This window comes from Buceros rhinoceros, unplaced genomic scaffold (assembly GCF_000710305.1).
Source record: "Buceros rhinoceros silvestris isolate BGI_N320 unplaced genomic scaffold, ASM71030v1 scaffold38008, whole genome shotgun sequence".
Classification (NCBI taxonomy): Eukaryota; Metazoa; Chordata; class Aves; order Bucerotiformes; family Bucerotidae; genus Buceros; species Buceros rhinoceros.
This window is the reverse complement of record NW_010428076.1, coordinates 519-907: the sequence shown is the minus strand read 5'-3', so window position 1 is coordinate 907 and position 389 is coordinate 519.

Below are 389 nucleotides of genomic sequence, written 5' to 3'. Positions count from 1 at the left end.
CTGCGCTGTGTGGGCCAGCACGGCAGCTCCCGCTTGGGCCAGTGCCGGGGGCATCTGCTGCAGGCAGGAACTCGCCCCAGGCTGTGGGGGCTGAGGGCAGCTCCCCCAGCCCTCACACACGTCTGTGCTGCTCCAGTCCGGATTCTGACTTGTGTACGGGGTGCAGCCTGCTCCAGCCTCCCCCATGGCCCTGCCATTAGCTGGTGCTAACCCGTGAGACACACTCTCGTAAAAAGCATTTGCTGATCAAAATGAGACACTAGGACAAACCCCTCCTCAGCCCCGCGCACGGCGGGTGCTGCCTGGGCTGCCGGGGCCCAGCCTGCTCTGCTCTCCATGCTGGTGACGGCAGACTTGTCCAGAGCCCGCAGAGGTGGCCGCCGGACCAC